This window comes from Oncorhynchus clarkii, chromosome 20 (genome assembly GCF_045791955.1).
Source record: "Oncorhynchus clarkii lewisi isolate Uvic-CL-2024 chromosome 20, UVic_Ocla_1.0, whole genome shotgun sequence".
Lineage (NCBI taxonomy): Eukaryota > Metazoa > Chordata > Actinopteri > Salmoniformes > Salmonidae > Oncorhynchus > Oncorhynchus clarkii.
In genome coordinates, this window is record NC_092166.1 from 9,591,529 (window position 1) to 9,602,231 (window position 10,703).

Below are 10,703 nucleotides of genomic sequence, written 5' to 3' on the forward strand. Positions count from 1 at the left end.
GAGAGAGAGAGAGAGAGAGAGAGAGAGAGAGAGAGAGAGAGAGAGAGAGAGAGAGAGAGAGAGAGAGAGAGAGAGAGAGAGAGAGAGAGAATGAGAGAGAGAGAATGAGAGAGAGAGAGAGAATGAGAGAATGAGAGTGGTGGATAAGGATACGAGAGAAAGTGTGTACCTGGAAAGTGTGATACTCACAGTCCTGCATTCCTGTATTCTTGACTCTATTCCTGTATTCTTGACTCTATTCCTGTATTCTTGACTCTATTCCTGTATTTGGAGATAACAGGGTAAAATATAATATTTTTAAATCTACATTGAACAAAAATATAAACGCAACATTTACAGTGTTGCTCCCCTGTTTCTTGAGCAGAAATAAAATATACCAGATATTTCTCTAAAAGGTTGCGAACCATGTAATTTCCATCCCTGTTTGTGAGTATTTCTCCTTTGCCAGTATAATCCATCCACCTGACAGTTGTGGCATATCAAGAAGCTGATTAATGTCCCAGTTTATCCATGGCCTGCATTCTCAGACATTGAGCATGTTTGGGATGCTCTGGATCGATGTGTTCGACAGCATGTTTCAGGTCCCGCCAATATCCAGTTACTTCACACAGCCATTGAAGAGGAGTGGGACAACATTCCACAGGCCACAATCAACAGTCTGATCAACTCTATGTGAAGGAGATGTATCGTGCTACATGAGGCAAATGGTGATCACACCAGAGACTGACTGGTTTTCTGATCCACACCCCTACCTTTTTTTTAAGGTATTTGTGACCAACAGATGCATATAGTCATTTTAAATTCATAGATTAGGGCCTCATTTATTTATTTCAACTGACTGATGTCCTTATATGAACTGTAACTCAGTAAAATCTTTGAAATTGTTGCATGTTGCCTTTCTATTTTTGTTTAGTGTTGTAAAGACCAGTAATGTTTGACTTTGCTGAACCAACTCTTCAAACACGGACAGCCAACTCTGTTCACACACTCGCAGGGTTTGTTCATTCTGAGATAATTCATATCTATCTGTTTTTTAAGATCGAAGATCTTGTGATCTTGCTGGGTACGGGCAAGTCTTTTCCGTTATGACAACATGTAATCATAAATCACAGTCCAGTCCACCACCCTAAACTAAATTCCTCCCTTTATGTTTTTTTTTAATGGTTAAAGCTCTCTTTGAACTCCAGCACTATACGATGTTAAGTGTGGTGAAGCATGTTAACCTCACAGTCCAGTGTCAAGATGGCTGCCATGGGTCAAATAGGCTGACCAGGAAATGGACATGTTTTAATAAATACATTGAGAGGCCTTCTAATACACCGTATATAACCATGCGAAACAGTGGAGGCTGCTGAGGGGAGGACAGTTCATAATAATGTCTGGAATGGAGCAAATGGAATGGCATCAGTCACCTGGAAACCACGTGTTTGATGTATTTGATACCATTCCACTGATTCCATTCCAGTCATTATCACGAGCCCGTTCTCCCCAATAATTAAGGTTCTACCAAAGCTTTTCAGAGATAAATCTCTCAATTACCTCACAGTGTGATCAATAGATAGCATTGACTTTTCAGGCTGGCTGCATCGTGTGCTTTTTACATTTTGCCACGTCATTGCCCCTGACACATTAACTCTGAAGACAAGCAGGAAGTAGGAACAAGTCAACTGGGCATAGGGAATAGTAGAGGGGATGTATTGTAACAAGTTCTAAATTCAATTGTCTACTTCTTCATTAAAACCATACTGCTCCACAAACGAACCTACTTGTGTTTCTTTTGGTTCATTTTCTTTCATTAACACCTAGACAATGTGTTTATCTCTGTGTAGAAAAGTATATCTTATATCCTAAATAGTCATGATGCCTCTGGTGTCTGACGTTTCTCTCTCTGATGTGGAGAGTTAATTGATGTACATGGGAAAAGGTGTAGGACACTAGAGAATGACTCTAGAGAATGACTCTAGAGAATGACTCTAGTGTCCAAAAGCCTGTTTTAGCATGGGCAGCACCATTGAGGAATTTCACAATTTTGAAGTAGTCAATTGGGTGGGACTTCCTATGGGTTAAAGAAGGATGACAGAATTCCATCCAGGTCATCAGGAGGGATCAGCCAATGAATTCTACTCTTGAGCAAACATTCCATAACTGCAGGTGGCAGTAAATCTCCAACATGTTCAAACAACACACTCTAGGTGGCAGTATGAACGATTTCAGTTTGTTTACTAACTCATAGAAGTAGTAGAAGAAGAAAATTGACAACTTTAAAATGGAAATGGCCTCAATGATGGCCTCAAGCTCACAGCACTGAACTATGAAAGAACTAGAAATTGTGTCCAAGATGGCCGACCATTGTTTTTAAAGTAATCTACTCACGTTCGCATACGGCGATTCGTGGACCGGCTATATCCAGGTTGCATCCGGTTTATTTGGCCACACTCACATGCGAACTAGCACAGAAAGCAGCGCGAGCAAAAACGACATCATCACGTAATCCAAAAACATGTTAAACTGCAGTACCGAATCAAGTCAAAAAGCTTGCTTCCAGACCGGACAGACAGACGCCATAATGGGACAGATACAAAGAAGAGTCCTCTATGGCAGGGTTTCTTAAACTCGGTCCTGTGTGCTGCGTGGCTATATTGACGGAAAACAGATTCCATGAGATTGATTGGTGGGTTTTTGCACAGATGGGGCTCCATCTATTGCGGGACGGCAGGCAGGCCTCTACACTCTAGTTATGAATGTGTCTCCCTCTGCCATATGGATGCATTGTATGATACATCGAGAGCAACTGGCGGCAAAAGAGCTGAGCACAGAACTCTGAGATATACTGCAACAGGTAACTTAGATTGTAAACTACATCAAACCACATTCACTGCGTATGCCTGTTCACTAAACTATGTGGAGATCAGTAGAGGCTCTTCAGAAGAGGAAGGGGAAGACCCTCCTCCTCAGTGAATTCCATAAAAACAGTGAAACTTTTAAAAAAATATATTTTTAGATAAAAATACACTAAATATATTCACGTCACCAAATAATTTATTAAAACACACTGTTTTCCGAAGAAGGTCTACAGTAGCTTCAACAGCACTCTGTAGGGTAGCACCATGGTGTAGCTGGAGTACAGGTACTTTCCGTGACTCTTCCAAGTCAAGGTAAGCTTTTGGTTTTATTAATTCATTGCCATCGGGGCCCGCCGGTGGAACTGTTAAACTGATGCTGACTGTACACTCTACTGCATGATTGTAGCAGGTTTACTAATGCATTAGTTCTAGTAGCAATATTGACTAGCTATGACGTTTGTCACCATATTATCTTTAATATAGGCTGTGTGTAGTGGTTAGCGGTCATGATATGAAGGTTTAGCTTGGAAAGTTAGCTGATGTGTTGTGCACTGAAGTCTACAAGCGAGGGAAAATGTGAGAGTAGGAGAGTGCGAAGATGGGAGAAAGAATTCCACAATGAGCAAAGTGATATGTTTGTATGTGGCTGCTATGAAAGAGAACTGCGTGTGATCAGGGGTGTATTCATTCCACCGATTCTGTTTAAAAAAAACATTTCTTAAAAGGAAGCAAACAGAACGAAATGGGGATAAACATACATTCATTTGTCCAATAAAAACTCTCGTTTGCAACTGTTGGACTAATGATTACACCCTAGATCAGCTAGATGCAGGTAAGAGTGTGCAATGTGATATTGAATGTGTCACTATCTGCCACCTTGATGACTCACATTTTTCTCTCGACCTGTTACTGTTGTACGTTGTAAACTTTCATTCATCGGCTAAGCTGTAGCAACCTCATGATAGGAATGGGGAGAATTTGAGTATCATGTGGTAGCCTAAACCTATCGATGTTACATTGAGCTGGATGAATTAAATATGAATGACAGTCATCCAATATCCTCCCTCATATTAAACGTCCCCGACCCCCACTGGTAGTTGGTAGTTATAGAGGGGGAGTGTTGGAAAGATTTTTCGCATTGAGAGAGGAACTGTTGTCATTCACAATGGATGTAAAAAAATAATAATTTAATACGGACTTGGTTGACTTTCTGTGTAATGAAAAGAAAATGTGCATCCTTGCTTATGTAACAGACATATTTGGGAAACTGAACAAACTGAACGCAAGCATACAGATGAGTGACCAAATCCAGTGGAGTCAGAAACTATGCCCCCTTCCCTTGGCTGTGCATGTTTCTAGCAGAAAACAGCATCAGTAAGTGTCCCACACTAGTGATGACTGCTCACCTCCAACACTTGGAAGAGCACTTTGGGACCTACTTCCCACTCTGTTTGACAGCTGATCAAGCTGTCATGTGACCGAATACATTAACGTGTCACTACGTTGGAGTTTTAAATAATGACCCTGTCATCTTCCTCTGAGCATTAATGCCACGTTCAAAACAACTGAGAACACGGACATCTCAGACTTCCGACCTCAGTGCGTTCAAGACAACTGGGAACTTAGAAAAATACGAACGTCGACTGGGAAAAATCTTTTGAACGGTCATCCAACTAGGAATTCAAACTCTGGAACTCGGACCTCTTTCTAGAGCTCCAACTTTTCGATCTGAGGATCCATGACGTCATGATTTGACCTCGTATTTTTACGAGTTCCCAGTTGACTTGAAAGCATCATAAAACTCATGGTACCTTTTCCCAGCTCATATTTGTATGAAGCTGGATTCAGTGTTCTCGTCTGCATTAAAACCAAATAGTGATCTAGGTTGGATGTGACAGCAGAGATGAGGTGCACACTTTCGACCACGCCCCCTGACTTTGAGACGCTTGGATGCATCATGCAGTAAACACACCCATCTCCCCACATTAAAGGACTGTATGTTCTGGTGAGTTGCGACGACTGTCACGCCCTGATCTGTTTCACCTGTCCTTGTGCTTGTCTCCACCCCCCTCCAGGTGTCACCCATCTTCCCCACTTATCCACTGGGTATTTATACCTATGTTTCCTGTCTGTCTGTGCCAGTTCGTCTTGTTTGTTCAAGTCAACCAGTGGTTTGTCTCAGCGCCTGCTTTTCCGCAGTCTCTCCTTTTCCTCCTGGTTTTGACCCTTGCCTGACCTGACCTTGGGCCTGCCTGCCGTCCTGTGCCTTTGCCCCTACTCTGGAGTACCGACCTCTGCCTGACCTGACCCTGGGCCTGCCTGCCGTCCTGTACCTTTGCCCCACTACTCTGTATTATCGGCCCCTGCCTGTCTTGACCTGTCTTTTGCTTGCCCCTGTTGTTGCAATAAACATTGTTACTTGACACAGTCTGCACTTGGGTCTTACCTGATGAAGACAATCAGAAATACTGTTAGAATGTTTTTCAATTGATTGCAGCAAATAAAAAGGTAAACATTGGCTGTTAATTACACATTTTTTTCTCCACATGGTTGGGATTGGAAGAATTTTCAGATATCAAAATGCGGTCGTGGGCCAAAAAAGTTTGTGAAGCACGGGTGTAGGTCTACTTGGACACCGGCAATGTCACATGTAAGTGTACTGCCACCTTCTGGTTATAACACTGAACTGCTGTTGAATTTGTGACGTAAACAAATGGAATGTTCCTCAAATTCAAGCCACAAATTTACAATTGATGAAGTCATTATTCTCAAATGACCAACAACGGGGCAAAGTAAGCACACTGAAAATAAACTCAATAATTCCTTGTGTGCTGATTCAAGCCTTGAATTGAAGGTTTAACAGATAGCGCTTCAATCTGAAAGTAATTTCCAAGGAAAATACTACTCTTCCCACCTAATATATTTCATCCATTGCTAACCTAATTACCTAATTACAAACTTGAGTCTTACACAGCTGACTAAATTAAGTGACAGCGATAGGAAGAAATGAATGACAAACCAAACCCAGTTATAAAGTGACTTATTAACTGTCTCTTTAAGGCTACGACAATGACATTTCCTTCAACCTTTAGCACAACAAGTCTCCTTGCAGTCGGCTAAACAAGAGGACAAAAACACCTGCCGAGAAAACATCTCGAAGATATTAAGTCTATCAACGTCATTGTCTGTCAGGTATGTACAAGTCATTTGCCAAAATCAATATGAAGAGCGGACTACAGAATGTTGTTGAGTAATGTCAGTTAAAGGCATGTGGTGGTCATGTGACAACAGGGTGTTTTTCATAGACATAGAAAAGTGCACGTTATGGGGGAATCACGAGAGGTGGTTGAAGTGGCACCACCCTAGTGGTTGTGTCAACTGTGTTGAATATATACACTGCTCAAAAAAATAAAGGGAACACTAAAATAACACATCCTAGATCTGAATGAATGAAATATTCTTATTAAATACTTTTTTCTTTTCATAGTTGAATGTGCTGACAACAAAATCACACAAAAATGATCAATGGAAATCAAATTTATCAACCATTGGAGTCACACTCAAAATTAAAGTGTAAAACTACACTACAGGCTGATCCAACTTTGATGTAATGTCCTTAAAACAAGTCAAAATGAGGCTCAGTAGTGTGTGTGGCCTCCACGTGCCTGTATGACCTCCCTACAACGCCTGGGCATGCTCCTGATGAGGTAGCGGATATTCTCCTGAGGGATCTCCTCCCAGACCTGGACTAAAGCATCCGCCAACTCCTGGACAGTCTGTGGTGCAACGTGGCGTTGGTGGATGGAGCGAGACATGATGTCCCAGATGTGCTCAATTGGATTCAAGTCTGGGGAACGGGCGTGCCAGTCCATAGCATCAATGCCTTCCTCTTGCAGGAACTGCTGACACACTCCAGCCACATGAGGCCTAGCATTGTCTTGCATTAGGAGGAACCCAGGGCCAACCGCACCAGCATATGGTCTCACAAGGGGTCTGAGGATCTCATCTCGGTACCTAATGGCAGTCAGGCTACCTCTGGTGAGCACATGGAGGGCTGTGCGGCCCCCCAAAGAAATGCCACCCCACACCATGACTGACCCACCGCCAAACCAGTCATGCTGGAGGATGTTGCAGGCAGCAGAACGTTCTCCACGGCGTCTCCAGACTCTGTCACATGTGCTCAGTGTGAACCTGCTTTCATCTGTGAAGAGCACAGGGCGTCAGTGGTGAATTTGCCAATCTTGGTGTTCTCTGGCAAATGGAAAAGCGTCATGCATGGTGTTGGGCTGTAAGCACAACCCCCACCTGTAGACGTCGGGCCCTCATACCACCCTCATGGAGTCTGTTTCTGACCGTTTGAGCAGACACATGCACATTTGTGGCCTGCTGGAGGTCATTTTGCAGGGCTCTGGCAGTGCTCCTCCTGCTCCTCCTTGCACAAATGCGGAGGTAGCGGTCCTGCTGCTGGGTTGTTGCCCTCCTACGGCCTCCTCCACATCTCCTGATGTACTGGCCTGTCTCCTGGTAGCGCCTCCATGCTCTGGACACTACGCTGATAGACACAGCAAACCTTCTTGCCACAGCTCGCATTGATGTGCCATCCTGGATGAGCTGCACTACCTGAGCCACTTGGGTGGGTTGTAGACTCCGTCTCATGCTACCACTAGAGTGAAAGCACCGCCAGCATTCAAAAGTGACCAAAACATCAGCCAGGAAGCATAGGAACTGAGAAGTGGTCTGTGGTCACCACCTGCAGAACCACTCCTTCATTGGGGGTGTCTTGCTAATTGCCTATAATTTCCACCTGTTGTCTATTCCATTTGCACAACAGCATGTGAAATGTATTGTCAATCAGTGTTGCTTCCTAAGTGGACAGTTTGATTTCACAGAAGTGTGATTGACTTGGAGTTACATTGTGTTGTTTAAGTGTTCCCTTTATTTTTTTGAGCAGTGTATATTACTTTAAATTTGTTTTATCAAGAGGTACAGTTTCTCTTTTTAAAAATCATTTATATATATATATATATATACATACACACACACACACACACACACACACAGTGGGGAGAACAAGTATTTGATACACTGCCGATTTTGCAGGTTTTCCTACTTACAAAGCATGTAGAGGTCTGTCATTTTTATCATAGGTACACTTCAACTGTGGAATCTAAAACAAAAATCCAGAAAATCACATTGTATGATTTTTAAGTAATTAATTTACATTTTATTGCATGACATAATTATTTGATACATCAGAAAAGCAGAACTTAATATTTGGTACAGAAACCTTTGTTTGCAATTACAGAGATCATACGTTTCCTGTAGTTCTTGACCAGGTTTGCACACACTGCAGCAGGGATTTTGGCCCACTCCTCCATACAGACCTCCAGATCCTTCAGGTTTCGGGGCTGTTGCTGGGCAATGCAGACTTTCAGCTCCCTCCAAAGATTTTCTATTGGGTTCAGGTCTGGAGACTGGCTAGGCCACTCCAGGACCCTGAGATGCTTCTTACGGGGCCACTCCTTAGTTGCCCTGACTGTGTGTTTCGGGTCGTTGTCATGCTGGAAGACCCAGCCACGACCCATCTTCAATGCTCTTACTGAGGGAAGGAGGTTGTTGGCCAAGATCTTGCGATACATGGCCCCATCCATCCTCCCCTCAATACGGTGCAGTCATCCTGTCCCCTTTGCAGAAAAGCATCCCCAAAGAATGATGCTTCCACCTCCATGCTTCACGGTTGGGGATGATGTGTTTGGGGTTGTACTCATCCTTCTTCTTCCTCCAAACACGGCGATTGGAGTTTAGACCAAAAAGCTCTATTTTTGTCTCATCAGACCACATGACCTGCTCCCATTCCTCCTCTGGATCATCCAGATGGTCATTGGCAAACTTCAGACGGGCCTGGACATGCGCTGGCTTGAGCAGGGGGACCTTGCGTGCGCTGCAGGATTTTAATCCATGACGGCGTAGTGGGTTACTAATGGTTTTCTTTGAGACTGTGGTCCAGGCTCTCTTCAGGTCATTGACCAGGTCCTGCCGTGTAGTTCTGGGCTGATCCCTCACCTTCCTCATGATCATTGATGCCCCACGAGGTGAGATCTTGCATGGAGCCCCAGACCGAGGGTGATTGACCGTCATCTTGAACTTCTTTCATTTTCTAATAATTGCACCAACAGTTGTTGCCTTCTCACCAAGCTGCTTGCCTATTGTCCTGTAGACCATCCCAGCCTTGAGCAGGTCTACAATTTTACCCCTGATGTCCTTACACAGCTCTCTGGTCTTGGCCATTGTGGAGAGGTTGGAGTCTGTTTGATTGAGTGTGTGGACAGGTGTCTTTTATACAGGTAACGAGTTCAAACAGGTGCAGTTAATACAGGTAATGAGTGGAGAACAGGAGGGCTCCTTAAAGAAAAACGAACAGGTCTGTGAGAGCCGGAATTCTTACTGGTTGGTAGGTGATCAAATACTTATGTCATGGAATAAAATGCTAATTAATTACTTAAAAATCATACAATGTGATTTTCTGGATTTTTGTTTTAGATTCTGTCTCTCACAGTTGAAGTGTACCTATGATACAAATTACAGACCTCTACATGCTTTGTAAGTAGGAAACACTGCTTATTTTGCAGGTCATCAAATACTTGTTCTCCCCACTGTATATATTTATATATTTTTTTATATGTTCAGAACTTTTGTGAAATAGCACAGTAACAAATATATGGCAAATAGATGTAAAACGAGTCCTATATCGACCTGAAAGGCCGCTCAGCAAGGAATAAGCCACTGCTCCAAAACCGCCATAAAAAAGCCAGACTACAGTTTACAACTGCACATGGGGACAAAGATTGTACATTTTGACCCAAGTTAAACAATTTAAAGGCAATGCTACCAAATACTAATTGAGTGTAAGTAAACTTCTTACCCAATGGGAATGTGATGAAGGAAATAAAAGCTGAAATAACTCGTTCTCTCTACTATTATTAAACATCCTAACTGACCTAAAACAGGGAATTTTTACTAGGATTAAATGTCAGGAATTGTGAAAACTGAGTTTAAATGCATTTGGGTAAGGTGTATGTAAACTTCCGACTTAAACTGTATGTATGTGTATTTGTATCAATGTATGTGTATATGTAGGCTTGTTTATACATAGGTGTTTGTGTATATATACATAGAAATATTTACCCCAAAAATAAACGGGGTATTGGAAATGATGCAGATAATTACATTGATGGAAGTGACAATCTATTCGCAATATTAAAGCTGACCCCCCCCCCCCCCCCCCAAAAAAAAATGGACCCTTTTCAGTTATATTCCAGGAAGGATTAGGAACAGGTAGAATGATTGGATTCTTTCATGCTCATCATATCACCCAAATCTTCCTGTTTCTGCAGGACAGTCATGGAACATCTGGGCTGCAGGGCCATCGTGGCCTTTTGTTTTGCGGGGGCACTTATTGCAGGTGCACATCCTCCTGGATCAGTCCTGGGGGAGACACAAGCATTTCAAAGAAAACTCCTGATGGAATATGATAATAACCCTGCCTCAACAACCAGTACGTTTTTTATAATTTTTTTGTCATTCACTGTCAACAGAAAAATGCAAACATTTAATTTGTGTCATCATTAAAGCACATTCACTAGTGTACCTAAATTACATTTAAATGTAACACCTTCACAGAGTGCAGTGCCTTCGGAAAGTGTTCAGACCCATTGACTATTTCCGCATTTAGTTACGTTACAGCCTTATTCTAAAATGGTTGAAATAAAACCATTTCCTCATCTATCTACACACAATTCTCCATAATGACTGGATAAATAGGCTGGCCACTCTAGCATAAAGGCCTGATTGGCGGAGTGC